General features: G+C 39.7%; 1 pseudogene; it reads right to left on the bottom strand.

Annotated features, from left to right (window-relative positions):
* Positions 1 to 13,438: 13,438 nt before the first annotated feature.
* Positions 13,439 to 14,049, bottom strand: LOC122744556 (annotated as a pseudogene).
* Between the last annotated feature and the right edge of the window lie 4,412 nt (positions 14,050 to 18,461).

The raw sequence follows: 18,461 nt of genomic DNA, 5'->3' as shown, positions 1-18,461 counted from the left end.
TGATTTCAAAAGTTACAAACTGTAAACAACTTATTCCTATCCACAGAGAGTCAAAAACATGCAAATAAGAAGCAAAACCCATACTTGGAGAGCCTTGAGTATCAAACTCTTTTTCGAGTGGCACCGTGTGGTTTAAAGATACTGACAAATCCATAATCACGAAGCAGTCTCTGCCACATTTCTGTTGCTGTTTGTTTTGATTATATGGTTCTTTAACAGATTATTAATGTAATTTATTTTCAGCATTTCACTGCTCTGGAAAATACTGTGTCTTTCTAGGTGGAAAAGCTCTGTGGCGTAACTGTGCCAGATGGGGCGAAGGAGAACTCACATGCTCAGATATAAAGTTCACCAGGCATGAACCTTGCAGATGTTTTATTTATAGTGTTACTGATTACACCAGATGTACCTAGTCAGGAAGCATGGGTCAGAGACCCTCAAGTTGGCTGTCTCCATCAGATACCAATGGCCTTTTTTCTTTTTTGTCCCTAAATTGAGATTATATTTGCCAAACAGAGAGAGGCATAGGAAAAAAGAAGCATTAACCAGTTTGATGACAGTAAGAGGAAAAGATCCAAAAGTGAAACGTGGGAAGAACACCCAAAATGTAACATCCAAGAGATTTGTAGAAAATCCATCATGAATGTGTGAGCTCTTTCCTTTCTTGGGCACAGTGGTGTTTAGTCCTACTAATGTAAACAAAAAAAAATGCAGCATAATGAATTCCACTAGGGTTTTGCTGAGGGCCAGATGCAGATAGGTTCTTGCCTAGGCAAAATTGTGAAAAAATGAGGTTGGTTTGCCTCTCTGCCCCAACTAACTGCTATTCTCTCAATCCTAGTGCCATCGAAATGGATTTTAGGCTGACCAGAGATACTCCTGAGCCTGCCCTTTCTTGAAAATGTCAATTCTCTTCTCCAGCATCTTCTGTTACAGTATTATTTTTTACTGTAATTTATCCCATCAAAGTCAAGGTTTTTCTTCCATCCAAGTTGACAGCTTTCTGAGACACTAATGCTTGCTAAAAGGTTAAAACTAGAGGAGAAAATGACTGCCTTTCCTTCCTCCTTCAAAGGAGTGACTCTAACAATGATCATTTCAGACCACTAGATAAGGGGCTAGGGTAGTAGTTTGGGAGGCAGTGTGCCAGGTATCAGTAAAAGACAAGCGACAGGCAGGCTCTCAACGTGACTGCAAAAATGACCCTGCTCAGTCTCATCTTGGAATAAGGCTAGAGCCTTAAGCTTTTGAAACTCAAAAAGGTACAAAGGGATTATATCACTACATCCTGTTCTAGAACTCCCTATCATCTACCCAGAATCTAGTTCCCAACTTAAATTTACATAATCATTTAAACAAAAAAGTCAAATGTACCTTCTGTGAGTTGACTTTATGTTATAACAGAGCCTGTGCTTTACTGCTAATTGTCACCACTTCAAAAGTGTTATTGCCTAGAGTTGTATTCCCTTCTTGACTGGGAACAGTGGAAGTCGATTGCTACTGAGCTGTTATTTTCTTCAGAATCTAGCACATGAAACAGGTTCTGAGGTTCCATGTGGATGAGCATATGGAAGGTTTTCTTTGAGTAGTTAATATGCTCCATATTCACTTGACACCAGTTCTAGTCCAAACAGTCTATCATTGGGTTCCAGCTGGTAACCTGGGTATTTATCCTGCCCTGGGATCAGGCTTATTACACCAGGTCAATCATAGAATCTGACAGTTGAAAGAAACCTAGCTAGGAAATCTTGGGTCCAAGTCCCACTTCTGATACTTAACTAGCTGAGTGACTACAAGCAAATCATTTAACTTCCTTAGGTTAGCAAAACATTTTTTTTTTTAAATTAAGAAAACCTGGGGCAGCTAGGTGGCTCAGTGGGTAGAGCACCGGCACTGGAGTCAGGAGGACCTGACTTCAAATCCGGCCTCAGACACTTAACACTTACTAGCTGTGTGACCCTGGGCAAGTCACTTAACCCCAATTGCCTCAGCAAAAAAAAAAAAAAAAATTAAGAAAACCCTCTTCAGGAATCCTGGTGAGGTTAATCATTTCATGTTTGCTTGAAGAACAGAAATGGGAGATTCAGTACCTCTTATGGTAGCACAATGGGGACAGCAGTGGTAGGAAATTTTCCTATATATGTGTGTATGTGTAACTTTCTTATAGATTTATATGTACATAAACATACATATGTATACATTTACACATATAAACACACATGTGCATATATACACACATTTGCATACACATATATACATGCATATGCATTTACATTATATTATGTGAATATATCTATCTATAACTTTCACACACTGGTCCTACTTCTTTCTTCTGCAACCAAGAAAACAAGTCTAATTTCTCTTCTGAGTAACAGCCGATCAAAAAGTGGAAAACCACTATCACAATCCTCTATAAGACTTTTGCTTTAGGTTAAACATCAATGATTCCGTCAAATGAGCCTCATTTGCCAGGGTTTTAAATCCTTTCATTATCCTGTTTGCCTTCCTCTGGATCTGTTCCAGTTTTTCAAAGTCCTTCATAAAATGCCTCACACAGAATGGCACATAATGCTCCTGAAGTGATTTGACCAGGGCAGAGAACGGGGAGCTTTCCACTTTGTTCTAAAAACAATGCTTCTATTGTATAGTTCAATATTACATGAACTTTTTTGACTGCCAAGTCACATTTTGAACTCATGTTGAACTTGCAGTCTTCTAAAACCCCATGCCTTTTCTTTTCAGCATTTCATTGATGCTTTTTTCTTTCTTCTTCTTCTTTTTTAGACTCTGGTCTCATTTTCCAACAACCTACCTCACCCTCCGTAATATGACCCTCCATTTTAACAAAGAAGTGCAGTTAAGCCAAACAAACTGGAATGTTCACTACATCTAATACTATATGCCTCATTCTGCATCTATAAATCCACTACCCCACCACATACCAAGAGGAACAAAGTGCATTTCCTCATCAGTACTCTAGAGTTAAGATTGGTCATAATATTGATCTAAATTCTGGTATTTTTTACTCTTATTTTCTTTTACATAATGGTTATTGTGTACAATCCTCTCTTAGTTCTGCTAACTTTACTCAGCATCCTTTATACAAGACTGCCCAATTTTCTCTGAGATCTTTATAGTTATTATTTCCTAAGATGTGATAATATTCCATTACTTTAATATACCTCAATTGGGCAGTCAGTGAGTTAGGGGAATGTCTACCCCAAGCATGTGAAAGGGTGGATGAGAACAATTTGTTCTAATAGCCATGGAGGTGACTGGAGCAGGTTCTGTGGAGCTCTTAGAGCTTGGTCAGATGTTGAAGACATCAAAGTCATACACTGCATCCCAGTTGTCCTGACTTTTGTCTTGCTACTGGACTTCGATGACTCTGGAAGAAAATGAGGCTGATGACTTTGAGCAGATCTGCCTCATTTAAATCCAGTTCTCACCCAAGTCAAGACATCACCCAATGATGTCATTGGTCCTCTTCAAAAACAAAGGATGAGGGGGCAGCTAGGGGGTGCAGTGGATAAAGCACTGGCCCTGGATTCAGGAGGACCTGAGTTCAAATTCGACCTCAGACATTTGACACTTACTAGCTGTGTGACCCTGGGCATGTCACTTAACCCTCATTGCCCCACAACCACAACCACAACAACAACAAAACAAAAAACAAAGGATGAACAACAACTATAAAAAGTATTGGCATATGTATATACACACCTACATATGTATACATATATGTAAATATACATACATCTGTGTGTACGTGGATAGATAGATAGATAGATAGATAGATAGATAGATAGATAGATAGATGATAGATTTGGAATCTTTCTGTCTTTACCTTTTTGGGGTGCATACCTAATAGTGGGTTTCTCTAGATTAGAGAATAACTCCAGATTACTTTCCCATTGAAGCCTCCTGGCTCCCCTGGTTTCTTTCAAGTCTCAGTTGGTCTTACCTTTTGTAGGAAGCATTTGTTAATCCTTCATTTTAGTGCCTTTCCTCTCAAATCCATCTATGCTCTATCTCTCTTGTTTGTTCATAGTTGTTTGCATGTTGTCTCCTGCATTGGGTTGTGAGCTCCTTGAGAGCAGGGACGTTTTTGATTTTTTGTCTTTCTTTGTGTCACCCATGCTTAACACAGGGCCTGACACATGTTATTGCTGTTCAGTTGTTTTCAGTCATGTTCAACTGTTTGTGACCCCAGATGGAGTTTTCTTGGCAAAGATACTTATGCGGTTTGCCATGTCCATCTCTAGCTCATCTTACAAATGAGGAAACTGAGGCAAGCAGGGTTAAGTGACTTGCCAAAGGTCACAAAATAAGTAACTGAGGCCAGATTTCAACTCAGGAAGATGGATTTCCTGACTCCAGGCCTAATGCTCTATCCACTGTATCACCTAACTGCACATAGTACACACTTAATAAATTCCTATTAATTGACTGACTGAAGTATTGCTAGCCATAGCTCCCTTTACTCTACTTTTTCTTTTAATTTTTTTTTTTTTTTTAGTGAGGCAATTGGGGTTAAGTGACTTGCCCAGGGTCACACAGCTAGTAAGTGTTAAGTGTCTGAGGTCGGATTTGAACTCAGGTACTCCTGACTCCAGGGCCGGTGCTCTATCCACTGTGCCACCTAGCTGCCCCTTAATTTTTTTAACGCAGTGTGGGTTAAATTTCATCTTATTAGATTCAGCGTGTTGTTCTTTATGATCTTAATTTTGTCATCTAATAGATTAGCTTTATTTCACCAGAAAATTTCATAAGCAAGCCATATGAGAAATTAGTGATATTTAGCCTGGAGAAGGGAAGATTTAAGTGGGATATGAGAGCTGTCTTTAAATATTTGAGGCTCTCATGTAGAAGAGGGATGGCATCTTTTCTGTTTGGCCTGAAGAGGATAGAACTAGGAGCAGTTCACAAAAGATATCAGATTGCTTACTGTCTCACAGAGGGAAGGGGGGGAGGAAGGGATAAAATTTGGAACTCAAAACTTAAAAAAAATGTTAAAATTGTTTTTACTTTGGAGGAAATAAGATATTAAATTGGAGGAAATAAGATATTAAAAAGGAAAAAAATGATTTAATAATCAATGCTATTTAAAAGTAGAATGCATTAGGAGGTAGCAGGTCCTTAGGAGAGGTCTTTGAGCAAAATGCTTGATGAATACTTTTCTAACTATTCCTTTTTTCCTTTTTTTTTTTTTAAGGCAATGGGGGTTAAGTGACTTGCCCAGGGTCATGCAGCTAGTAAGTGTCAAGTGTCTGAGGTCATATTTGAACTCAGGTCCTCCTGAATCCAGGGCTGGTGCTTTATCCACTGTGCCACCTAGCTGCCTTGAAGAATACTTTTCAAGTGTGTTGTGGTAATTTTTCAGGTGTAGGTAAGACTGGATGGCCTCAAAGTTGTCTTCCTCTGAGAGTCTATGATTCTGATTTCTGCCTTCTCTGCATTGTCTTCTTATAGTCCTATCTATGACAACTAACAGTCTTTATCTCTCCTTGATCTTCTTTCTTCAAAGATTGTTAAAAGTTCTCTTTTATTTCCTTAGCATTCGTCAAATCTCCCTTTGACTTGGCCCTATGCAGAGGTAGAACTAGAAATGATTTTGCCATGTATTGGGACTGAGGGCCTCATCTGGCACAGGTTAAGGCTTCTAGAGTTAGAGAGCAGGGAAAGGTTGGGGTCCAAATATTTTAGGTCAGGGAAGCCTCAATTTGGTTTTGGAGAGCCAGGAACTCATGATGAGGAATATATTAGATGCTGTGCAAAAGTCAGTACAAGGAACGTCAGAATTTGAGGATCAAGTGAAGGGATAAGGTCTGGGGAACCAAGCGTATAGGTCTAATTCTGGGAGAGCAGAGAAAGTTTTAGTTTTACACATTCCTTAAAATTTATAATACTGATCTTCTTGTGTTAACACATATGGTTTTTTTGTTTGTTTGTTTGTTTGTTTGTTTGTTTTTTGCGGGGCAATGGGGGTTAAGTGACTTGCCCAGGGTCACACAGCCAGTAAGTATCAAGTGTCTGAGGCCAGATTTGAACTCAGGAACTCCTGAATCCAGGGCCGGTGCTTTATCCACTGTGCCACCTAGCCGGCCCCAACACATATGTTTTTATGCTAGCACATGTGAAACTGGTTCAGTCTTCAAAATTCCTCTGTGTCAGTCATAGCTAGGCAGCTTCTCACTATCAGTGGGGGAATTACTCTCTGAGAAAACTTCTTCACCTTTTGCTCGTGAAGCTGTGACATCCTTTCGCATTCTTCCTTAGCTATCTACCCCTGTTTCCATCTTCTGAATATGCCTTTTTAAAAATCATAATTGCTTGTTGAGTTTCCTGCATAGACACATCAGTGTCTTTAGACACTTTGTTCTTCGGAAGAATAACTTTTTCAGAATTTCCTTCTGGAAAGTCTACTGTCCTTGAGCTGACTTATATTGTAGAATCTTGGGCCATGGGATCCTATTTATCCTTTCTCTGAACTTTTTTTTTTGGCGGGTCAGTGGGGGTTAAGTGACTTGCCCAGGGTCACCCAGCTAGTAAGTATCAAGTGTCTGAGGCTGGATTTGAACTCAGGTCCTCCTGAATCCAGGGCTGGTGCTTTATCCACTGCGCCACCTAGATGTCTCCTCTCTGAACTTTTTGAAATTTGCTCTGTCCAATTTGGGGATGATTTCAGACCTACCCCTTCACTGTATATACATACACACATGTATACATATTAAAATATGTGTGCATATGTGTATATGTGTTTGTGTGGATTGCAAGAGATCGCTTGAAATGGCTGTTGTGCACAGTAGAATAAAAACAATTAGGACAGAGAAAAAGTTGATAGCATGTTGGACTTGGAATTAAGAAGACCTGAGTTCAAATTCCATCTCTAACTTTTACTAGTTGTGTGATAATGGACAAGTCCCTTAACTCCTCTGTTTCATCATTTATATGTTGTAATATGGAGCCCCATGTTTAGAAAGGCCCGTCTTTGTGTAGCGCAAAGGGAGGCAGCATAGAGATCTCTAGCTTCTTCTCCCCTGTCCCCTTCTCTAAGGGAGACTTTCATTCTGGCCGGGGAAGGGAAGTAGGAAGTTGGGCTCTGGGGCTACCACTCTGATCTGCTCATAGAGAGGGGGTACTGATCTAGAAATATAGCTATCTATTCCCTTAAATATTATTAGTCTAGGGGATATGATCAAGTTCCATCTGACTTGCTTTGTCATTTTGGGGGAAAGGGGAACCTCAAGTTCTATATCCAAGGTTTGGCCACTTCCCCACCTAATACTTGTTCTACAATGAACACATATAGAGAATAGCAAAGAAACCCAAAATATAGTAAAACACATCAGAGAAAGTATACAGAGGAGAATATATACTGGAAAACAGAATGTTGAAGCTGTCCCATTGGGAGGAAGATAACTCAGTTCAGCCATGAGAGAATGTTCCAGATCTCACCCAAGGGAAAATTCCCTAAGTATCTAGAGTAGCAAGTTGGGAATAGGGACACAATGGAGGCTTCCCATTCTTTTCATGTCCTCCCAGAGTCTTTTCCTTCAGCAAACTGAAATGGGGCTGTCCTTTTTCATCTTCTTTCTCGAATGGGGAAGCCAACTTCATGCTATACTCTGTCTCTCTCTCTCTCTCTCTCTCTCTCTCTCTCTCTCTCTCTCTCTCTCTCTCTCAGCAATTGGGGTTAAGTGAAGTCAAAGAGCTGTCTGAGGCCACATTTGAACTTAGGATCTCCTGATTCCAGGGCCATTGCTTCATCTACTATGCCACCTAGCTGCCCCTCCACAATACTTTCAAAGAAGACTCTTGCTTGGAATTTCAAAGAGACTGGCTGAAAACTGAAGCACTCACTTCTCACCAAGTTTGCCTCATCCCTCATTCAGGGTAGAGCCTTCATAGTTACTGTTTTTGCTATGCCTGTAAATACCACTGTAGCTGCTATTTTTACTATGTCTTTAAATACCCTTGGGCCAGAAATCTTTGCAGTCCCTCTCTTTTCAGCAAAGATCAGCTGGGATAGGGCCAAAACCTGCAAGTACACAGGAGAAATACACTATCAGTGGTTTAAAACAACAAGGATGATTTTCCTGGCCAACCAACCTTTGGTACTATTGAAACTAAAATAAAACAAATGCACATTAACAACTACATTACATGTAGTAGACATGACACTATATACAGCATCACCTGATGCTCTATAGCATACCTATAGTGTTTAAAGGTATACTATAGTGACAACATGCCTAACAACATACAAGATATTTCATAAATGCACATTTTGGAAGTATATTGCATATCCAAAGTATACAGAAATCAATTAAAAGTGATAAGCATGATTAACTAACAAAGCAAAGCTAGCTAGCAGCAACAATATCAATAGGCCTATGTATAAAATACAATTTAGCAATAATATCTAGTATATACACAACAATCAGTAAATAGATATTGCTATAGCATGAACATAACAGAAAAGAGTCAAATGCACATAACAACAAAATAAAAACAAGCATACTTAAACATGAAATAATTAATACATAATAGTAGCAAACATGTAATTACATATAAGGCACATTTCATATGAGTAATCTCTCGTATTATCACTTAGAGACATGTATTTACCCATAATTGTAACAGTCTAGTGATTGGTTCTCCTGTCATTGACTGATGTCTTAGTGACTGTGCCTAAACTAGTGGTTGGTATCAGCTTACCAACAGGATCATTGCATGTCTACATCTGGGCTGGCAGCCATTCAAGGTTGACTATCAGTATTTTCCAGCTCTATGGGTTAAAGCCATAATCTATGAGTCTCTGTAGCAGTTTTGACCATGAAAGGAACTGCCTCTGGGTTCAGTTCTCCTTCCCTGTAATAATATATAATTTCCTTCACTGGATGCATCACTTTCAGAAAGTCTTTGTATGGTTGGCAAATAGTCCCTTTTTTCAGCCTTTTCCTAGGTAAGTATCCATCAGTTCTCTCTACCTGCTCATTAGAAAGTCCAACTAACTCTCCTATAAGTAATAGGTAGTTGCAGTGAATAGTCTTCATAGGGCCCTCCATTCTCTGGTGCTATTTTGTAAACAGGCAAGTTGCCAAGACTCTGAATTACCTTGGATGAGTTAGCGTTCTATCAGTTAGCTAGCTTGTGAGTTCCTTAAAAATGATGAAAACTGTCTTATCCTTGTCTTCCTCGGACATGGGAATCTGATAGCATCTACTATACAGGGCCAGGACTGAAAACCACTGGCTGCCTAGCAGTCAGTCTAGGGCACCTTGCACTGTGACATAACATACTGGTCCACTTTATTCCTTTTGTTCAAATTTCAGTAATCAATACAAACATTTTCTTAGTCACTACCATGGGTGGTGATCACCATCATGCTTAAGAGCTGTTAGATTTTATGATAGTGCCAGCAACCAGCATTTCTTTAAGGTGGTTTCTGAGATCCTCATCAAAAACAGAGAAATACTCCTAGAGCTTTCTCTTAAAGGCCTAGAATCAGCTGGATGCTGTGAGTTGCACTTCAAGCACACCCCACATCCCACTTATGCATAAGGACACACTAATGATCATCTTGCTCAGTTCCTGCCTCAACCTATCCTTCCACTCTTGTGGTATTGAGAAATTCCTAAAGTCAAATACCTCAAGATCCAGCACAGAGGCTGAAGAGTTGGGGCTTATGTGGTGTTCACTAGATCCTGCCTCTATTTTCTTGTAAGCTTTTGTACAGTCTGCATGGATTGTTAAAGTATGAATGTATTGAATCCCAGCTCATATCTTGCAGTATCTTGCTAGGATTTTGAAAAGACAAGAATTGCTTCTAATCAGTGCTGTGTGGGGAAAATATTTTATTATTTATTAATATTGTTTGAATTTAACTTTACTGGACTAGAAAATTGTCTAACCCAAAACATAGGATATAGATCAGGCTGACCTCAGAGATGTTTTGGGGAAGCCAGATGGCTACAAGGATTGCTTAAATCCCACCTAGGTCTTGTTTTAGGTCGACCCAAAGGTTATGTTTTGGATTGCCCAAATTTGAACATTTATACTTTCCTGCTGAAATACATCTCAAACTGCCCTACTGTCTATGTGTGGTGAATCAGACAAATATCCTTATGCTCTTGTCTAAACTCTTTGTAAATATAACCTCACAAAGACTTGAAGAGGGAGCCATATACTTTTTTTTGAAGGGCAATGGGGGGTTAAGTGACTTGCCCAGGGTCACACAGATAGTAAGTGTCAAGTGTCTGAGGCTGGATTTGAACTCAGGTACTCCTGAATCCAGGGCCAGTGCTTTATCCACTGCACCACCTAGCTGCCCCCTGGGAGCCATATACTTTTCCCACCTTTCTCCTTTGATATTTAAATGTCTAATAAAAATCCTTTCTAAAACTATTTCAGGTTTTTGGGTTTGTTCTTGACTGATTATTACTAACACCTGACACTCCAGTGAGCATTAGTCAACAATTTCCTTGAGGATTTTCAAGATATATTCCAGGTATAGATATTATTTATCACTGAGACCACCAAGTCCAAGCCCTGTCATAGGTTTTAAGGTTATTTAACCAAATATCTGTCATAAAAATATTAGAAAATGATGGTAGTTTGAGATCCACTGTTCAGGACAACATTGCAGTCCACAGTCTCATTTTTTCCCTATTACCTATGCATAAGGCTCTATGAGACCCATTGGGAATTGATGATAGTTCAGTGTGACTGTCCTTGGGACCCAGGATGGCCTCATTGCCTGGACCCCCTCCAGTTTCCTGAGCCTGTATCAGGAGATTATAACTTCTTCATGCCCAAGGCTGCATTCTCTTTGCCAGTACATCCAATACAAGAATGGCCATCTAATCCACAATGATAAGAGAATATGGATCTGTTAGTCTGCTGGGTTACCTGATGGAGATGGTCTCATGCCAGACTCTCATGCCCTCCATTCCCTTGGCCTTCTGCCTTTCCAAGGAGGATAAGATTGTGCAATGTGCCATTTCTTACCTGATTGTCTGCAGATCAGCACTGGTGGTAGCACTGGTGGTGATCTTGTCCTACTTTGTTCCTGTGGTCCACACTCAAAAAAGCCTGGAGTCATCTGAGGCTGAGTCCTGTGGATTATATTGATCCTTGAAACTCAGGAGTTCTTCTCTCTTCCTTCTTCCCCCTCAATCTAGTTTGCAAGCAGAAGTGGAAAAATAGTTCCCCAAGGGTGACAATTGCTTCAGAGATTATGAGAGAGAGAAAGTCTGCCTATTGAAAGTTACTAATACACTGAGTCCAGGAGAGAACTACACCTAAAGGGAATTCCATAAGGAGTTTACAAAGGAAGAAAAGGACTTCTGGGGACAGTAGGAGAGATACCCCTTAGCCACATTTGTGCCTTACACCTGTTATACTTTAAGTTTGAGCCTCGTCTCCCAAAGGACCTTGTGTGTGCCCTTCAGGATGAGGGGAATGTTTTGTAGCTATTGTTATTTTTTACTATGCTTTAAATACCCTTTTCTAGAAATTAATTTATGTTAACTGGTTGACTGATATTGGGAGAAAGAACAGTGAATGGGGGCTCATCATCAATAGTGTTAGAAACCACAGCCCTTCAGATTACTCCTAAAACTCTGAGTCGAGTAGTAATCTACCACCCTACCAATCTGCCATTCCATCTCTGTTATCTGTTGTTGGCCACTATCATTACCTCTGCCAGCAACTGTTTTTGCTCATGGAAACTCTGATAAATCTTCTAAACTGACTGGTTGCTTAGATACTCATATTTCGGTATATTTATTCACCTAGGATCAAGAAAGACTAAACAGAAAAGAAACATGTACCAGTGGCTGGATGGGAGGAAAGTGGCCTGCTCTTTCCCATTCAGCAGCTCAGAACAATTCTCTTCACTTGAAAGTCACCAGGCAAAAGGGCCAAACGTTGGCAGCGACAACATTTTATATGTACATTCATTTTCAGCTTAGTCTTTCTTGAGTCATCAATCTTATAAGGCTTTTTTTTCATCACCACACAGTTCCAGCCTCAGTCACTCATGGCTGAAAAGTGGCTATCTAAAGTTCCATGTGTTGGGGCTGGAAGTAGACAAGGAATATCCAGAGCATGCTCTGTATAACCCAGCAGCATGCTCTGAGGACTTGAGCCTCATTACAATAGGAAGAAACTCACATATAAACTGCAGTAAAGGGTACAAAGAAGAATAACATGTAAAGTGTACACAGTAACAGATTCTCCCTTTCTTGGTCTTGGCTCACTCTTGTGCCAAGTTCTTATCTCTAGTACTTCTGGGTGGAGGAGGAGATTGTCCATTTACATTTATATTCTGTCTCTGTCTCTGTGTTTCTTTCTCTCTGTGTCTCTTCTCTGTTTGTGTCTGTGTCTCTTTCTGTCTCTTTCTCTGTGTCTCTGTCTCTCCCCTCTCCCAGTCTCTTTCACACACACAAATGCACACACACATACACACATACCACACACACCAAACTTACTAATGGAAACTTGTACTGGCTTAGCAGTACTATCTCAGTATATTACATTTGTGACTTTTGAATTGATTCAAGGTTGTTTCTGCTCCAACCCTCCCTGTCTCAGGATGAAGCAAGGATTTTTTTTTTCAATTTCTATGTCTCTTTCTGTCTCTCTCTGCCTCTGTCATCTATTTCAGTCTGTCTCTACCCATATCTAAGACTTTCCCCAAGTCTCTATGTATGCTAACGTTAATTACAAAACAAAGAGTAGCAGCTGCCAAATTTTCTTTCACATCAAGGAGATTAAAATGATAGTAATCAAAGGGCAGTAAGCAAAGGAGAGGGGAACAGTTTGTGAAAATAGAAAACAGACAATTCTTTCTTCTCTCTCTCTCTCTCTCTCTCTCTCTCTCTCTCTCACACACACACACACACACACACACACACACACACACACACACAACTGAGAGGTGCAGCTTTAATCACATAGATCAGGGCCGTGCCTGGCACCTCGTTGCCAGGGTTCCCTCTCCAATCTTCTATTCCTGTGATGCCCTGTGGGCTGCCTGCAGCAAGGTCCTCCATGTAAACTCTACCCCTCTTTAGAGGATTCAGACTATAAATCTGAGGAAGAAATCAATAGGGATTGTGTACTTATAGGTATGTGTGGATATGCATTTTGTGCATTTACTGACCTAGGATCAGAGGAAATCTAGAATGAGGAAAAAGAAAGAATAAAGAGAAACAAGCCAAATCTTTTCTCTTTCCATCCATTCATGGAGCAGAATAGTGAGATAATAGTGGAGTCCTCTTTTTTTTTAATCAAATTCTCACATAGTTCTCCCAGCCCACAACTGGGGGAAGGTGAAAAATTCCTTTAAGCTATGTTGGGTCTAAGATCTAATCTGTGAGGACAGAGCCTATCTCCTTTGGACAATTTAGGAAAAGAGGAAGGGATACCATTAAAAGAACTTAAGTCTTCTGCCATGATTGACTGCAATGATGTCAGCCCTGTGCTCTAGTTCCTTCCTGTCTTCACAAACTATTCCCCTCTGCTTTGCTCACTGTCCTTTGATTACTATCATTTTTATGTACTTGTGAGATATTTTTTTAAAAAAGAAAAATTTAAGAAAAGGAAAATCTCCCACAGACCTTGAAGTGTAGCTTCCTCCAGCCTGTGGAACTCATCCTCTGTATCATGTCCATTGGTAAGTTTGTAAAAGGTAAATACAGAGTCATTCTGGCTCCTCTTTGAAACCCACTGGTAGATGAACTTTGATCATTCTTCTGGCTTTCATCACATTATCAAAAAACTGAACTTGTTCTTATCCAGTCCCTCTGGGTTCTTTTTTTCTTCTTCATTTCTCTAATACAATATGGATAGATTCCATGGAGACCTTCCTCTATAGATTGTTGTTGTCAAAGAGTAGGCTGTCTTGTGCCTCCATCACTGTCGAGGCAGGCAGCAGAAGGATAGGATGAGAGAGCACCAGGTGGCCAGTTGCTTTTGCTGGGTATCTTCTAATATGAAGAAGGGCAGAAAGCAGTATTTCCCTGATCACTTGAAACTCATCACCCTGGAAGCAGACAATTCTTATGCTGCACATTCAATTCACACTAGAAATTTTGACTCCTTCCATCTCATGTGAAGGAGAGAGATAAAAAATTAGAGGTGGGTAGCTAATGGGGATCGATTCTTATACCACCATGGAGACAAGAGAAAGGAAGCTGTGTTGTAGGAGCATTTGCTTTTTCTCGCCAACCACTGTTTTCTATTCTCAGAATTTCTTTGACCCATTTCTATTTGTCCAGCAGCAACAACAGAAACAAGGGTAGCAACAGTTGTAGCCTGTCGAAGTCTCAGAAGGAATGAGCAAGGAAACACATGTTTGGATTCTGCTTGATCCTGGTATGCCCATATAGCCCCAAGATGGAGAATGAGCTCACAGATTCCCTCTTTTAAGTTCCTCTCTTCGAGAAATTTCCAAAAACAGATATAGAAGTCCAAGTTAAAAAACACATTCAAGTGATAAATTCTGGAATACAATCTACTTCAGTTCCTCTTGACTTCACAACAACAGGCTCTTCACACTGAAAAGTTAGTACAAAATATATAAAATGATGCGGTGTGTGTGGGCAGGGGAGGAGAGCTCTAACAATTAGGGAAATCAGTAAAAGTCCCTTTAGTAAATAGTGTTTAACTTGAGCCTTAAAGGGTGCTAAAGTATTTCAAGAGGCAGAGGTTAGGTAAGAGACCATTCCAGGAATGGGGTGAAGGTTAAGGGATCAGCTTGAGCAAAGCCACAGAATTTTTTAGTGGACATTCCATGTATAGAATATATATATATATATATATGTGTGTGTGTGTGTGTGTGTGTGTGTATTATAAAATATAATGGCATCCATGTATAGAAAAAAGCAGAAGCCAATATGGATGGAAACTAGAACACATGGGAGGAGTGATGAGAAAGAATTTAGGGAGACTAATCAAGAACCTCTAGAGTTGTCCAAATGAGAGGTAATGAGTTTCTAAGATAGTGGCCATATGAGTGGAGAGAAGGGGATGGATGTGGGAGACAAAGTGGCAATATCTATAAGACATGACAACTCAGTGCATATGGCAGAGTGAGGAATTGAAGGTGACTCCAAGGTTGTGAACCTGAGTGACTAGAAGGATTGGGTTAGGAAGATTAAGAACAGTAGTAAATATAGTGGGGAAGATAATGAGTTCTGTTTTGGATATGCTGAGATGCATACTGGACATTGAGACAGATAGATACAGAGAGAAAGGGAGAGAGAGAGAGAGAGAGAGAGAGAGAGAGAGAGATTGAGATCCAACAAAATGTTGGTCATGCAGGACTGGAATTCAGGAGAGAGACTAGGGCTGAATATGTAGATTTGGGATTCATCTACAAAGAGATGATAAATAGATAACCAAAAGAGAAGTTGTAGCAAAGTCCCTTTATGTAAGAATCTCAAGATATATCTTCCTGATATAAACTACTTTTTATATCGCAAAACAGCCATGTTAAAGCCAAATTTGAGCTGAAAGGAACCTTAGATGTATCTAGTATTTAGTTCAAACCTCTCATTTTATAGGGTAAGAAAATTGCCCCTACTCTAGTTCTGGGGAAGAGACCATTTCATTCACTTGATTACAGGGAGTACTTGAAGGTGGAATTACAATGACTGTGGCTGTTTAGCTTTAATCATATCCCAATCCTTATCACCAGAATGTGTGTTGTGTCAAGTATCAATAAACAGGTAGCGGTTGAGTAGGGGTTCAATCTACTTATGCTTTATTCATTTTGGCTTTTTTTTTTGGTGATTGTGCTTTATTCTTAAAAAAATTACTTTGAATTCATTTTGTACATATTTTGTACCTGCCTAAAAGTGCCTATGTTGTTTTCTCTGATAAAATGTGAACTCCCTCAGGGCAGAGACAGTTTTATTTTGTTCTTTGTATCCTCAGTGTGTACTGTACTGGCTGGCACACAGGAGGCACTTAATAGGTGTTTTTCTATTGATGGGGAAAAAACCCCTCCAACTTAAAATCAGACACACCAGCTTTTATCTACATAGTCTCAAAACTGGCAAGACACTCAATAACTCAAAAGAGACTTTGGCTCTCCCTGGCATGCTTGAATACCTATATAATCCATGTGAAGCAGAATTGTGTTGCTGCTGTTGTTCACCAGGGGTTTGTAATGTCTTTCAACAAGTCCTGGCCCTGGCTCTGCTACTATTAGCAATGTCCACTTGAGCAAGTCACTCAATCTCAGTCTTTAGGACCCTTGCCTACAAAATAAATGGGATTGGATGGACTTAGATGATCTCTAAAATTCCTTTTAGCTCTAAAATATTAGGAAATTGCATATTGTAATGGACTACCGCTATAGAGGCACAGTGGTGGAACAGTGGATAGAACATTGGACTTGGAGTCAGAGAGACCTGAGTTCAAATTTGGCCTCTGACCCTTACTAGCTGAGGGACCCTGGGAAAGTGACTTAACCTCTCTCTGCCTCAGTTTCTTCAACTATAAAATGGGTATAATAATAGTACTTACCTTCCAGAGTTGTTATGAGGATTAAATGAGATATCAGTCAAATGCTTAGCACAGTGCCTGGCACATGGTGGGAGCTTAAGAAATGATTGTTTCTTTCCTTCCTTCCCATGCTACCTCAAACTGCATGAAAGAGGAGGACCATGGTTTCATTTGTATTGCAAGTCTATGCCCTACATAGTCTATTCTCAGGTAATTAATAATGTATAAATAAAAGAATTGCTCACAGTGGAAGGTCAGACCAAACTGGGTTAGTTGCCTTTCAAGAAGCTGCTGGTAGAGAAAACTAAAAACCTGAATGGTTGCCACATTGATACTACCCACCCATTCAGGGAGAGATTTTTTTTCCCTGAGCTCATTTCTCCTTATACCATTGCTTTTTTTCTTCTGGTCTTTTGGGGGGGATTATGTAATGATGATGATGGCAGATTCTTTTATGAATTGATCTGCATCTCTTGGGAAGCAGGGCGTTTTGCCAAATCCATTTCCACATGAATTACAATTTCATACCTTCAGGTTGACTTGCTAACTCGCTATGTATTTATATCTCAGCTGCAAGAGAAACTCGCTGTGAATTTCTGATGTGTGACCAGCTGGGCACACACACCTTTGCAAATGGGTATCTTCCAGTGATATCAATATACTAAGGCCTTCCACTTGCCTGCAGTAAGGAACGGATTTTTGATTCATCTCCACTTTGTACCTCTCTCATCTACTTTTCATACTGTACTTTGCATTTTGGTTTTTGCATTCTTTATTTTTAACCCTCCCCCAGGAATATATACTTTCTGAGGATCATGATTTTGTAATTCATATTTGTATCTTCCCTGGTGCCTAAAACAGTGCTTTGCACACAGTTCAGTAAATGTTTGTTAAATGAATGAGTGTATGAAGAAGACATTTCAACTCATTGTCTGGAGTTTCCTCTGAGATATAAATAAATCTTCCTTGGGCTTTTGTTGACCCAACCTGTCACTATTTATAAACCTATTCTTCTGCTCTAGATTCTCTGGTTCCTGATGCTGAATGGTGAGGAAAATAAGAGGAGACTTGTTTCTGTTTCCTTATTAAGAGGAGAGAAAAATCCAGGACTATATGCCTAGGGACTAAAAAAAGATGTAAAAATTTTGGGTGTTGTTGACTCTTATCGTGCAGTCTCAGAGTTGAAGGTGACCTTAGAGACTGTATCAAATCTAACCCTCAATCTTTCTCAATGGTACATAACTAATTAGTGAAAGATCCAGGACCATATTCCAGATCTCCTGAGTTTTATTCTGGTATATCCCAGAGTTTCCAAACAAAATTGACCTTAGTCCCAGAAATAGATTGATGGAACCCTGAAATTCTAGACCACAGAAACCCAGGTTAATAAGAAAAATGGGATATTCAGAGAAATTTTGGAGAAAAATCATGGGTATAGATGACAAAATATGAAGGAAGATTGTGGCATATATGTCAGAAAGTGTAAGGATGGCAGTGTGTATAAATCATATATAGTGTAAAGGGAATCTGTGATATATATATGTGTGATACAGGGAAGTAGAGGAGATGGATGGTGAGGTTTGTGCGTGATGCTAAGTTTTGGGGTTGAATGCAGATGCCAAGTTCAGTGCTCTATCTGCTATACACACTGCCTCTCAAATGATAGGCATGCAGCAGGTTCATGTCTGGAACCTATGTGATCAATGTGGGTTTGATTTGGTTCTCCAATAGTCCCACTGCTTAATTTATACTTCCACCAGCCTTTGCTAGCATTATACTTTTCTCATAGAACTTTATTCATAGAAAGGGAGGATGGCAGAATGGAAAGAGCACTGTATTTGGAAGGAGGAAGGCTTGGTTTCAAATCCTATCTTAGACATCTACTAGTTGTTTGAACCTTGGTTTCATTATCTGTAGAATGGGAATAATAAAGTACCAGT

This window comes from Dromiciops gliroides, chromosome 2 (genome assembly GCF_019393635.1).
Source record: "Dromiciops gliroides isolate mDroGli1 chromosome 2, mDroGli1.pri, whole genome shotgun sequence".
NCBI classification, from domain to species: Eukaryota; Metazoa; Chordata; class Mammalia; order Microbiotheria; family Microbiotheriidae; genus Dromiciops; species Dromiciops gliroides.
The sequence above is the reverse complement of the archived record's forward strand: the minus strand, read 5'-3'. Positions and strand labels throughout refer to the sequence as shown.